Below are 14,475 nucleotides of genomic sequence, written 5' to 3' on the forward strand. Positions count from 1 at the left end.
AATTCTGAAGAAGGCTAAATACACAAGCAGTTGCTTGTAGGTACAGGCTGGCCCTGTAAGCTGTATCAGGCTCTAACTGCCCTGTACCAGGAGATTTCCTCTTGTCAGAAAAGAGGTAAGGTTCTTGGCTGTATTTTGGAAGAAAATGTGATCTGTGTTAATGTAGGAGTAAAAGCAGAACTTAAATGTAAGAAACACAAAGGAATAATAAGGCGTATTTTCATCTTTTCAATTTAAAACTGCAGGAATAGGTTCAGAAATACCTGACTTTGACCACTGTGTATCTAGGACTGCAAGCACGCGCATATGTTTCTATACATGAAAATATAAAGGTTTAAGACCCATAACTGAGAATGGAAAGGATTACAACAAGATAGCAAACTCGAGTGGGTAACTGGGAGAATGGTGAACCACTTCGAAGACTGAGACTGAAAGGTTGAACCTGATGCAGTGAAAATAGGGTAGCAAGAAAAAGCAGTTGACGGGACTGGTTGTATTCAGACTAACAGGCAAAGAAGAATCTGTTTCCAACTCTCCTGCATGTGTGTCAACCATATGAGAAGTTGAAATTGTGGCTGTCAGGAGAGAAACTGCTGAAGGTCTAGGCAGGTCTAGGGTCTGGGATAGGAAGAAACTAGATTGTAGTATTATGGGAGAAATAATGGGAAGATTCAGGGCTCAGGAAACATACATTACTAGCCTGATTTAACTGGAGAACTGGAGGTGAAAAAGGAAGGAGTCGGGAGCCTTTCTAGGATTTATGTGGGGTTTTGCTCTTGGTTTTGGTAAGTCTTGGGTTGATGGTGAGATGACAAGAACAGGAAAGCTCAGTGGCTGTGGAAGATGAGGAAATGTACTTGAACGTTTTGTGGTTGTTGGAATAGATGAAACTTGAGATGACTTGATGTAGCCATTGGTTTACTGTGTCTTATTTCAGGAAATTACCAACGAGAGGAAATAGCCAGGTCTAAGTAAATAGAGCAAATGAGAGCGTAAGGCAAAATACGGAACTTGAGGTCCACATGTAAAGTGTGAGAAATGATTTTGAAGGAAGCAAGTTTAATCTGAACCTAACCCAAACCATCTGTGCCTGTCTTTATTTTCGCTGTTGTTATCTCTAATCAGAGCATGCTATCACAACGTTAAATTTTGGAATCTGAATCAAAAGTTCAATTAATGCTGACTTCACGTTCTGTGTAATCACTTGAATTCCAGCTTTTTATCTTCACCTGTATATACATCCTCCCTTCCCCCTATGCAAACCCAAGCCATGTGTGCATACCTGGCGGATTTCCATCCACAAGATTCAAATAAATTTGGGCTTCTTTTGCTTTCCTTGCTGTTACTGGAGAATAGTTAGGCAGAATTTCTGAAAAGTCAGCTCTTGGTGCTCTCCAGCTTCAAGAAAAGGAAGGAAATTATGCATCTTCAGCTCTGACTCAGTTTCATAGTGGCCCAAGCTGGACAGTAACATGGTTTGCATACAGAAGTAACAAAACTGTAGTAGTAGCAAGGTGCTACTTCTGTTTTCAGGGGACATTTTGCAGTCACAAACTTGTCACAGGCTAGCACAGTTACCTTTTGTGGATACAACTGGATGGATGAAAGCAGATCTGATAGGAGACCTGTTGCCCCTCTAGGGCTGCTGGGGCCATAAAGACATAGTATTTCTAGCACTCATTCTATATGACATATCTGGATAGAATAGAGGGCTTCTCTGTTTATTTTTCTATGTGCTTGCACTCTGAGACTAGTCTCAGAGCTGCTGAAGCCCCAGACACTACTTTTAGGGCATCTAATAATGATGTGGGCATACTCTTTGCCTAATGATCGCAGAGTGAGTGAGAACAATACTTGTAGAAGTACTGATGTAGCCAGAAAGACTGTTAACCACAACCACTATACTCATATTGAAGCACTGCAGGATGTGGGAAAATCCTGGCCCTGGAAAGCTCCTGATTCCATCTTCCTCCTGGGTGAGTGTGAAGTTTATGAAGCCAGATGGAGCCACCTTGCTCTTCTATCTCCTGTTTGTCTCACTGGCTTGGAAATGCTGTACGCAGTAACCCATGCTGAAGCAGTCACTGCCAAGGACTGCTTTCACAAGTTTTGGCCTCTTCCCTAGTCATTACTGGCATTTCCTCTGCTGAAAACCATTTTCTCAGAGGATTTGGAAGCATAATCATTCAAAGTTGATAGCTACAGACTGCTGTCTCAATGTGTTCTCAGTCGTAGTCCTTCACCAGGGTGTCAAGCAGCTTTTCTGGGCAGATTTGTTCTCTGGCACATAATTGAATAGGTTTATGTTTCTGCAGTGTTTGGACATGTGTTCAGTGGAACATGAGGCATATTTGTGCGTTTAATGCAGCCACAGTTTTCCCTGTCACACTACCTTTTAGTGAGCACATGAGCAAGGCCATGAAGATAGAGCAGCAAAAGGGACACTAGGTTGCTTTGTATTCCCAACACTTAACTACCAATCCTGTTGCAACACTATAAAATCACTTCATTTTCTACTGCCAAACTCTATCAAGTCTTCTTCACTCATAGTACCTGTGGTGCTTTATGTATTATATAACATCTTGTACTGCAACTGATCATAGTAGCTTGGCCAGGATCCCTAGGTCCCTGTGCCATTGCAACAAGTAGGAGTCATCACTGTCCCTAGTCTTCACTGTTGCTGACAGGCTGAATGAGAGCATATGTGAGAGTATATATATATATATATATCATATGTGAGCTGTGGAACTTGGTGCATGGCCTCTCCCATCCCTTGCACCCAAAAATCTGCATAGTCCTGCATGTGGAGTTATGTGCGCAGTCTTCATATTTGTATTTTTCTGCTTGTGCTGTCTTTGTGTAATACTAAATAAAGGCAGTAGAATGTTAGTAAATATGTTATTTGCTTGGAGGCAGCTTAGAGAAGGAAATTAAGAGGGAAGTGTGTAAAGCCCTAGTGATTTTCAAGTGAAATGAAGCAAATGTTAGGTACAACCTGGAAGCTATCCTCTCTTGCCTATGCTACCTTCCTGTCATCTGCTCCCCAAGCATCACTTCCCCAGTACTTCACTGGGCTTTTTCTGCTGTGTGCCCTTGTGGCAGCCAGTTTAAAGTCTGTCCCTTGAAATTTAGCAGGAGGAGAGCTGTAATGAGAAGTTTGGCTCTTGCTTACTGCATCTTTGCTGCTGAAAGGCAGAAAATGTTCTTAAATTGTGGTGTGTTTTCCGTATCTTAATTTGGAGGAGGTAAAACATTTATCTTACTGTGATTTGCTTTGATAAAGAGTTTTGTTTCATCCTACTTACTTCTCTGTACTTGCTTACTTCAGCCAAAATTCAATACGCTTGCTTTTGATAAGGTTGAACAGTATGTTTGCAAGCAACTTGCAGACAATGTGACCTCCCTATGGTGCTTTCAGGATTAAGGTACTATGATCTAGCTTTACTGACTTGTTTGTCTTCCTTTGCTTTTTAAGAGTGAAGGATTTCAGTGTTTATTGAAGGTACTGGTCTGCTTAACTTCCAAGAGAAAAAATAAAACATGGCAGAGAGGTGAACCAAGCATGGTCCTTGAAGAGGCTTTGAGCAAGATTGAAAGCCCACTCCCCCAGAAAGGCAGAAGCTGAAGATTAAAAGCTTCCTCTAGATATCATATATGCTAATCTCTAGCTATACTGAGAGCAGTAGCTTTAGAGTGCAAACTTATAGCACAGAGTGTGGTATATTTAGCCCAATTATTCAAGCCCAGTGTTTTTCCTAGTTCTCTGCTTCTATTTTCTGAGCGTGTGGTTGGGTTTAACTTAGGACTTCTTTATGTATCTTTCAGCCCTTCAGAATGGAGTCTAGCACTGGGAATCTTTTGGTGCTGAAACAGTCTATGCATTACAGTAGCTGAATGAGCTGAGATCAGAAACGACTTTTAAAAATCTTTGTTTGATTCAAAGTTCAAGGAAATCAATTGGAAGATATAAATGATGTTTTCTCAGGTACTTGATATTTTTTTTCACTGTCATTTCCCCTTCTTGTAAGTTCTGCCTAGGCATTCTCTGTCCTAGGCCATATGAAACACCAACTGCAATAAGTAAGTGGCGAAACTATTCCCACTTCACATGTGAGAATGTGCCCTCATTTTACAGCCCATCTATCAAACATATGCATACTACAGCCTGGTATGGACGCAGACCAGGAGGATTTATGATCCCAACTCCCCGAACACAGCTTTAATAAGTGCTACTACAAATACTGCAATAATATAATACATCTTAAAGTATTGGAATGCAGTCCTTGGGGATCTGTGGGCACTTAAAACAAAAACCAGTCTGAATACTTAAAGCCAGTATTTTAATAAAGTAGCTAAAAAGCCTTTCACCAAGAGCATCTAACAGCACTTGAATTTGGCAATCATACCAGAATGGTTTGTTGATTTAGGATTCTGGAGAAGCTTTTCTTAGGTGGGCAGGTTTGTGCAGAGGAGAAAGCTGTTCCAGCCAACTACAGGGTAGAGGGCCACAAAAGTTTTGTCAGAAGTGGTGTGGCAAATCTCTTTATCATTGCTATATTCAGGTGTAAAGTTCTATTGAGTGAAACACTTACTAGTAGTTGGAGAGGACATCTCTTTCTGTAAAAAGACACAGTTGTTTGGGGGTTATTTTAGTTGTGGGGTTTTTTTTCTTTCTCAATGATCAGGTGAGATGGAGAACATGAACAAGAGGATTATCGAAACCTGTTATTCAGTGTTACACTGGAAAAGATCATGGCTCCTGATAAATTTCCATGGTCCCTACAGGTGAGCAACACTTACTCATAGCCAGTGTGCTGCAGGTTCTAAAAGCTGCTGACCAAGGTGACTGCAGCTGACTGTAGCATTGCCTTATCTATGTGACCCTGAGTTGGAATTTGTGTTATTAGTCTGCCATAGTCTGTGGTACTTCTAGATCCAAGGTATTGTAACTGAGAAGTGTCTCTGTGCATCACGCAGGTTACAGTTTGGGTAGAAATCAACTTCTTGGGAGTCTGCTCTGTCACATAGCACAGATGTGCCTGCTCCAGTGGAAAGTGGGAGAATCAGATGCTCAGGACTTGGGATCTCCAGTATCATCCAACTTTGTCATTAAATGGAAGGTGAAAGCCACTTGCTGGGGTCCTCGTGGTTAAGAGGGGAAGTTCTGAGCAGGTCAAGAAGTAGAAATTCAGTATTTAAAGCATTCATGCTTGTCTCAAGGAGGTCCTAAGACATTAGAAGCGGTAGAGCAAAGGCTATAAAATGCTGGATTCTGAAAACATTTTGAGAAGGTTGCTGAGACATTTAATTTGGATAACTAAAACATTGCACTGGATACTGATTAATAGAGTAGGCAGTTAAAAAATAACGAACATTTCCAAAAATGAGTCATGTGGAAATGAAAGTGAAACAGAACAAAAGGAGAATTGAACCTATACTGCATTTGGATTCACATTGTTTCAAATTCAGAATTTTCAAATTTCTTCTGTCCCCCCCCACCCCCCCCAAAAAAAAATATATATATTCTTGTTGATGAAAAAGCAATTTTCAGTGGGAAACTGATGAACTGTAGGTACATCCCTTACACTGAGTGATGGTATTGTAAGCTGTCATGTCCCAGCTTTCCCTCTGAGTTCCACCACACCTTAGGAAAGATATGCTGCTGGAAAGGAGGTAATAAAGTTCACTGGGAATACTATTAAAACTCTAATGCAGTTTTACAGGACATGAGACTCGGTTAATGTTATTTTGTCCCATACTTGAAAGCAGGAATATACAGAAGTTGGTCAACTGATGATAACCTCTCTTCATTTGTCAGGAAACACCAGAGGGCTATAAAGTTACACTGTGTGGAAAATTCAATTCTAGCAGAAATTACGTGGATATAGCTGACAATGCCAGTGAGATTGGACACTGACCAAAATATTAGAAAAACAAGTGATCACAAATGGCAGAGACTTCTCAGACCCAAAGCACACCGATAAACGCTCTGAAGTAGAATTTATTAAAACCATACTGTTTTGGATATGAGTAAAGTGCACAACTATTTTGAAGGAGTGCTACTAAATCTACTGTTTAACAAGCAATGAGGCCAAACAAACTGACTTCAGGCTTGCCTGAACACAGCCTGCCAATGTAGGTTTTCTTTTTCCTGCAGTATCACTGGGTGCTGGGTGCTGTAGCAAAGACACCAGCTGGAGCAGAGCCAATGAGGTCAGGAGGAGAGGTGCTAAAGCAGGAAAGGATGTTCTGGTGTTGCACATACTCATCTTCACTTTTAAGAGCCTGACCCAGTGAATAGTCACGTGTTTTCTTCTGGGTTTGAGGGCATTTATGTGAACCACCAGCTCAGCAGCAGCAGGGATCTGTATTGCTGCCCTCACTGCCAAGCATCAGTTTCCTGTCTGGAGTGAATCATTTGATAAGAGCAACCTTCTGCCCTGCTGCCTTCTCCCCACTGCTCTCTCTTGACAAGAACCAGGCTTGCTTCATTTTCTTTCTTTCTTCAAGGCCTAGGAGAGCTCAACCAGCAACACACTGATTTGCTGCACCGATGGCTGCTACTCACAGTGGGACTCTGAGCCACACTGCAGTCATGACTCCACATGTAGGATCCCTGCCTCCTGCTTGCTTCCTCTACAGCATATTTTCATATGCTATGCTCTAAAGTAGCAGCAGTGGTTTCCAGATTCAGACCAAGGAGATTGGAATCATGTGTGTGCCTGCCTGGAAGAAAAGGCTATGTTTTGTATGCCTCCAAGCTCCCTGGCTCCTTGTAAATGGACAGGGAGAAGTACAAACTCCCTTTCCTTGGAAAATAGCCTTTCTGCAAATGAGCAGTGAATAGAGGTGTATGCACTTAGGAAATAACTGCTAAATGTACGTATTCCAAATGGTGCTGGAGTAATGCCAGGTAAGGTCCAGCTCATCTGAAAAGCAGTGTGCCTGTTTCTGGGATAGGGTCAGGGTTGCAGAATTGAGAAACATCCCTTGATGTATGCTGGACGGGGATGAGGGGACAGGGAGGATGTTTTTAAAATGATTTGTTGGAGGATCTTTTTAAAGAAGCCTCAAATCTGTTAGTGTAATGAAAGAGTGACGGACCACTTTTGAATATAGCAGTGCTGCATGGCCTTGCCTTTATTGGCATGTTAACCACTGAAAAATCCATCTCAGCATGATGTGTGTGACAAAAGGCCTAGGAAACACTGATTCTATGGTTTGTATTTTGCAGGTCAACCCAGATCAATGACTGTAACATGCTTTCCTGTTCTATAAGCATTAAATCTGCAGCTACTATGTCTTGTGACCACAGTGTTTTGCTAAGGCTTCTCAACAGTAGACCATTCCATTGCCTTGCTCCTAATGCTGCTACAGCACAGCATTACTGCCACTGCTGTGATTGTGTCAGTGTTTCAGTCAAGAATCTGCATGTTCAGAGCTTTATAAAGCTGGAAGACAAATAAGCTAAGATTAAAATGGCAGGCGAAACAAGGGGAGTAAATTTTTATTTCTGATGATTTAGGTACTGTTAATGCTCAGTACAGTCATCTGTAGTCTATTTAAGTAAGGATTTCTCTGCTTATCCCAGTTTTTTAATTCTGGGTGGTGTCTGCAGGAGAATGATTAAGTGGTAGAAACTGGGAAAGCGGTATCTTGTTTTGGGTGTGCTGAGAAACATCTTCCAAGTACAGGCATGGGGCCAAGTGATATTGCATGAGTTTTGATTTCAAGGCTCAGTGTCTGCCTGGGATAAGTGGAAGGCATGTCTTAAGCACTTCTAAATAAATAAATGTCATTTAGGTATGCTGTTGCCACCCTCAAAAACTTTCCAGTGCTTCACTTTGCAATTAGATGTTATCTAAACTTCCCTGCACTTAATATAGAGAATACAACCTGTGAATAATGAAGTATCATTATTTAGTTACCTCGGGCAACAGAAACATTTTTAGGGGTGACTGTTGTAGTACAACAGCTGCTGTATCTTAATGAAATAACTTGTCATTATTGCAAGCCTTTGCTGGGATCAGGGAGCATATAATTCCACTCCTAAGCATAAAAGATCAGGAGTTTCAAAAGTGAATCATAAGATTGATTTTAACGTAATGGCATTTGAAAAAGTAAATATACATATATATATATATATATTTTTGTGTTGGCTACTGTGTTTGGAACCCTTAGCTACTACATTTCCAGGACTTTTCTATGCTTAGCAGTGCTAGAAGGTTCTTTTGAAATGAAAACTGGGATCCTCGTGTAACAAGATGACTTTGTGAGTCAAGGCTTTCTGGAAAACCTCACACATCTCAGTAATGGCTGTGTCATCAGTAGCACTCAGGACCCCGAAGTCCTCTCTATCCTTGCAAAGCCCTTTAGTGGCCCTCTGCTATGTGTCTGTTAGCCTCATCAGTGAGGTGTTGGCATGACTACCATCTAACATTTTTGCAGTAAAAGTTTTCTCAAGTGAGATAGGCCTGATACCATATTTGTGACATGAAAGGGATTACATATTGTGGAAAAAATGAATGACATTGGCAAATGTGAGTACATATATTGTCTGAACTGGTAGGTGACTGACAAAGGCTGTGGTGACCCCAGAAGATACCTGATTGATCATAATGTTGGTGCATGGTGGATACCCAACCAAAGTTACTTCAACAGCTTTTGATAAAAAAGGAATGTGTGCTGCTCCTTGTGATTTGGTGAGGGAGTTGTTATGTCCGCTTCCTTGCTGAAAGCTCCTACTGGAGGTCAATAGAAAGGACAGAGTGAGCATTTAGGCTGATAGCCAAGGTTAGAAGAGGCTTTCCTCAGAAAGGAAAGTAAGGCCTGTTAGAAGCATGGACTTTGTTTCAGTGCTTCTAGTTTGGCCAACATTTTAGGGCTCCCCATCAAAAAGCCAAAGATATGTCAAGACAAGTTTCATGGGGAATATATCAGTGAGATGTTTAGCTTTCAGTACTCTGAAAAAGAAATGGAGGGCTTATAAATTACAGAGAAAGAATTATAGCATCCTGGAAATGTCAGGAAACCACACTGCTTTTGTTATGTTTTGTTATAGACTCCTTGAGTTTTGTCAATCAACAGCTAATCTTCAGAACCATTTTATTACCTACATATAAATTCTGGATTGCTTCTATGCACTTCAAATCTGGAAACTCGTCATATCTAGGGAAAGGCTGTTGAAACTTTTGACTAAAAGTAGTCAATACTTTTCTCCACCCTGCCCCACCCATATACTTTTGAATTTGGGATTTCTGTGTTGACACAGTTGACGTGGAACTGCTGTCAATTTGTACTATCACAGGGCCATGATAGCTCAGTCTCAAGAACAAACAGACTTTGGAATTAGATTTTTGGAACCCACAGCCCAAACCCAGCCTGTGGAGCTCCTTCGAAGGTCGAAGTCAAAGGTCTGAGAGAAGGGTTTCATCTGAACTCAATTTTCTGACACCTACTCAGCTTCAGATACTTGAAACCACACAGCTTAGGGGTATCTCAATCTCTACTTGTGCTCAACTCTTGACAAGTTTTCAGGTCAGTTCTCCAGGACTGATGTTTTTGGTCACAAGTCCAACTGTTGGGTAGGGCTGTGAAGAGCTCTCCTGGGGAAGCTGGATTAAGGTGGTGGAGCGAGATGTAGAGATTAGGCAAAATAAGATGCTTGAAACATAGCCTAGTAAAGGCCAGGCAGGATTTGAGCTTTAAACAAATGATCCCCATTTTCTCTCAGTAACTTAAATTTACACGTAATCTGAATGGAGTCAGACATACCTTCCTAAAATATCTTTCATTTTGGCAAGGTTCTGTCTTCTGAACCTTGTTTTCTTCTTTACATCTTCAGAAGCGTAATCTGGGAGGGATGGCTTGTAGCTCAGCTGCTGGTATTAATAACAAAAAGCCTGATGCATCGCCTCTCCAGCTCCCAGCCGCCTCTGACAGGATTGGGCCCTAACATGGTTTAGACACAGATGTTGTAGGAAGTCTCAAGTTGCTTAATATTATTTGTTCACACATCCCAGCTGATGCTAAATCTTGTTAGGGAGGTGTTAAATGTCTGAAGACAACAGAGGCACTATCCATTCCCAGAATGAGTCACCAGGATGGAAGAGCTGAGTCCAGCTATTACCACCCGCCAAGGCTTCCGAGATCTCCCCTACTACTCCCCCTTTTTCATTTTAATGGAGATATTAATTCCATTCTCATGAATTGGAATTTGGACACAATCCCTGATTTTCTTATGACATATTAATAGCAAAATTGGAAAGGCACAGGACTTACAAAAAAAAAAAAAATCGGGTGCAGAATCATAAATATATAATAAGAACAAAACTCCCAATTTTTCTAAAAGAGGGGGAGTTATTTTTCTCCTAATTAAAATCAATCTCTAAAGAATATATGACAACTCTTTGTACACAAAGAAGCAGTTCTGTGAGGGGAGCAAAAAACAGTTCTCAAACTGCATATACTTTCCCTGAGGATAGGGCACTGAGTTTGTTTACTCTCCTCAGTTTGCAGATGGGGAGGCAGAAGCACAGCAGTGAAGAGACTTGCCTGTTGTCAGCTGTGGTCAGGCACTGATTCAAGTAGTCCTGATTTCCAGGCACTGCTTTAACCCATCATATAGACTCTGATTCTTCCTCTTCGGTAGTGTCCTTAGTGGCTCTGCTGTCTTCTCCATGCAGCTTCTTTCTTGGTTTTCTTATTTGCAGAAATCTATGCAGGGCCATGCAGAAGGGGGAAACACACTGCATGGCTTCCTGGCACAGAAACCAAACGCAAAAATGCCGTTCTCCCAGGCCTCAGCCCTATGCACACGTGGTGTGCAGCCCTGCTGAAATCCATTTAATGTGTTCAATATGCATCATCCATGACTTATAGGTTGGATGCAGGAAAAGAAAAACAAAACATCACTGTAAAACAAACTGATTTCAGAGAGTTGCTGAAAACAAAAAGCAGGAACAGGCACCAGGGATCTTTCAACAAATGTAATTTAAAGAGCTCACTTTCAGCTCTCTGGGCACTTTGACAAGCATTTAGTGGGATTCAGGCAACTTAGTAGTAATGGGCAGTTGTACATGCAGCAGGGCTGTATAGGGCTGGGGAATATAATGGAGGCAGTGGCAGGGAATGGGACTGAGAGATGTGCCTAGAGTCCCTTGTGAACCCTGTGTTGGTGAGTGAGCCCATTACCTTCCTGGGTAATGTGCCTGGCGGTGAAGCCACCTTTGCCAGCCAGACAGCATGTTGCTACCCAGGCTGGGGAGGACTCTGGGGAAGAAAAGCCGCGTTCCTTGTGGCTGAAGGGCTGAAGGAGAGAGTGGGGAAGGGGTGGCAGGAGGGCTGACAGCAGTGAGCAGATTGACAAGGGCTGAACTTTGTCTGGAGCCACATTTGTTGGCTGCTCGCTCCTTCCAGGAAGGCTGCTCCTCTATCCCTGCCAGGAGGGATTTCTTCCACAGCTAGCTCTGGGCTGGGCCAGCCCCTGGGCAGTGATTTACAGCTTGGCAAGAGGGAGTTGTGTACATGGGGGACACCAGTTGTGCAGGCTGTCCTACTTAAACCTTTATCTGGCATCTCTGCAGAGCTAGTGGTTATCTTGGGCCAGCCTTCCTTCACCTTCTTACCCTTCATCCTCAACAGGTGTTTTGTAAGCTTTGCGAGGCCTGTGTTTCTACCACCTCTATAAATTGTCCTTAGTATCAGGTACTGAAAACAAATCACATGGTTGCCTATAGAAGATTACCCAGAATTAGGTCTGGATTTGAGAATTCCTGAGGATGGAGGCTGTGTAGCTTTTCTGGGCAGCCTGTTCTAGTCTTCAATCACACCCCAGTTGCCCTCAGGCACTTTTCTGCTCCACAGTGTGAGCTCTGCAGCACTGCTGTGGGTTTCCAAGGATCAGGTACTCTAATGGCACAGGGCCTGTCTCTCTTCATACTTTGAGAGCTGATACCCCCCTCACCCTCATCTCTTCTCAGCCAAACCGGTGTTGTGCATTTTTGGCCCACTTGGGGCTAGAAATGAACAATGCTAAATATTATTACACTGCATCCATTATACATACATACTTGTGCTATGCACCTGTTACATACATGATTTTTCAATTATTTTTCTTTCTATAGAGATTTTACATGGCACATCAGGTGACAGTGGATTTTGGTTGGTTAATCTCATTTCTTGCACCTGCATTTAATGTTTGTGTCATAAACAAGTTTGGAAGCTTTTGCAAAAGGTTGTTTATATATCATAATGGTTCAAGAATGTTTGCAGGACAAAAAAAAACCTCTCTAAGGTTTCTACTCTCTAAGGAGTAGGAGAACTGGATCCTGTTTGGCTGAATGATAACTAAATTCCTGAGCAAGTAAACTTTGACATCAAAAAGATCAAATGGTGTATGCCACCAGCTGAATGAGGCAGTTTCCTAATAAAGTGAAGCTCATCTTCCCCTTTCTGTTGCCTATAGAAGTAATCTCAGTGGTGGAAATCTCACAGAGGAGTCCAACTTGTCTCTCCCTGTACCCTTTGGCCTCTGGCATGGCACTGCCTGTCTCCCTGACTCCCACAGGCCGAAAGCACTCCCGCACTGCAGCCCTACTCCCCACATTTCTTCCAGAGATAGGGATCCTTCCCACTGTTGATGAGGAGCTCCGGCTTTTAGCAAGGGGCTGCTGATGCCAAAACCCACCCACTAAGCCTGTTGGCGGGACTTGGCTGTTGTCCCCCTCATCCCAAGCACCACTTGGATTTGTTTCCTCAGAGAGTGGAGTGGTGGGAGGCCAGCGCACAGTTTTGGCCTTTCATGTCAGTACAGTGATCCAGTGATGAGACATGGCCTCCTAGGGTATCGGCCAGCTGAAGTCACAGCATTGCAGAAAAAAAAAAAATACACACACAAAAAACCCCAGTCAACAGCCAGTGAGATTCCAGTGTGAGTTCTGTGAGGCAAACGAATGCTCAGACTGACTACAATGCAGCCTCACCAGGCCAAGGGGCATAATGGAAGTTCTTTCTTTGCTGTGTTGCATTTGTATTTCTCCAGTTGCACCATGATATCACTCTCTGCTGCCGCAGGAGTCATCACTCATGAGCTGGCAGAGGTAGAGATGGAGTGAGCACAGGTTAAATGATGTTCAGCAGCCTTTATCCCACTGTAGTATGTGAAGCGGCTCATGTTGAGCAGGTCAGCAGTATTAAATGACCAAGAAAGATATGGAACCTGCCCAAGGACCTTATTCAAAAATTTGGTGTGAGTCTGGGCTAGGGAAAAAATACAGGCACTACATTCCTGAGGCAATTTTGCAGTGCAAGTGTTGTTTCTTTTGTGATGAGGAGGGACAAAAGCAAAGCATTTTGCAGACATTAGCAGGAGAAGCAGAGGTTGCATGCACAGGATAATTCAGTTAGTACCAACACTGTGCAGCAATTCAGAAGGGCAGCTGAGTTCTTGTCCATTAAAGTAGGTCCAGACATCGCTCTCCTAGCTGTGTAAATTAATTCAATGAGAGAATACATGCATTTATATGCTTACATCAGGATATTTAAGGAGACAAGACAGATATTCACCATGTGGAATGCCATTAAAATGTCATCTTCTCCAAGTAATGCTTGTGTGGGGCATTCTGAAAATACATTAATCAATGTTATAGTCATTTATTAGGTTGAATATGTTATATATTTTTCTTCATAGGACGTGAAGTAATCAATGTCAGATTTATAAGTTTTCCATTGTTTGATTCATTTAAATAATCTTCTGCACATCTTGATTTTATATATTTGCAGTAACATTTCTTACATTGGCTGAGGAATAAGCTTTGCAATTGAATTGAAGATATAAGAAGGTAGTTATGCAAAAAATCAGTGAATTGATTTAGTTTAATTTCTTTTCTCAAACAAACACATTGAACTCCTTCCACACAAATCTGTTAGCCAAAATGTCTTTGCATATCGAATTTTAATGGTGGATAGCTGCAGGTACTGAATAAATCTGAAAAAAAAAAAAAAAAGCTTAACATGAGAAATTTGAGAAGAAGGAAAAAGAAAAAAAGTTCAGTATATTCATTGTCAGTTATTGCTTTGTTACTCCACTGGCATTATTGTGTTTGGTAATATTGCCTTCAGTATTAAGGTGCTCACTCAACATGGGTGCTTTGGCCAAGTACTTAAGAGGAGGAAGTGTCTTTCTTTTACTGTAGAAGAGTTAATCTGCTCATAGATAATTTCCTATATAATGCTAAGTTGGCTTCAGTTTCCTCTTCAAGAAGGAGGGGGGCCAATTAGTTATAGCTGAAAGAACAAAAATCATGAATATTCAGAGGCACAGAAAGCGTCAACTCCTGAGGAAAAATGGAGAGGTTTTGGATTTAATGTGAAAGATGGAATGGTTTGAGTTCAATCAGTTTAAAGAGGAGGGGACTCTGAGAGATAGATGGTAACAGCCTCCAAGTACATTTAAAGTTGCTCCAGAAGAGATGG

The sequence above is a fragment of the Cyrtonyx montezumae genome, unplaced genomic scaffold (assembly GCF_038088225.1).
Source record: "Cyrtonyx montezumae isolate F1298 unplaced genomic scaffold, pur_monq_1.0 scaffold_8, whole genome shotgun sequence".
NCBI classification, from domain to species: domain Eukaryota; kingdom Metazoa; phylum Chordata; class Aves; order Galliformes; family Odontophoridae; genus Cyrtonyx; species Cyrtonyx montezumae.